The sequence below is a fragment of the Nicotiana tomentosiformis genome, chromosome 7, assembly GCF_000390325.3.
Source record: "Nicotiana tomentosiformis chromosome 7, ASM39032v3, whole genome shotgun sequence".
Taxonomy (NCBI): domain Eukaryota; kingdom Viridiplantae; phylum Streptophyta; class Magnoliopsida; order Solanales; family Solanaceae; genus Nicotiana; species Nicotiana tomentosiformis.
In genome coordinates, this window is record NC_090818.1 from 25441269 (window position 1) to 25441469 (window position 201).

A 201-nucleotide genomic window follows, 5' to 3' on the forward strand; every position below is an offset into this window, starting at 1 on the left:
AAACTAATTTCTATTTGAGAAAAGTTAAATATTGTGGACTACTACAAAAACCAAAAAATCAATTAACTTGGATGGGAAGGAGTACCAAAATAGCACAAAAATATAGATATTTGGTCATTTCCCCGCAAAACCTCTTTTCTATAGTTTGGCATTACATTACTAAAGCACATGCAACAACAATCCAAACAAGCTACTGACAGA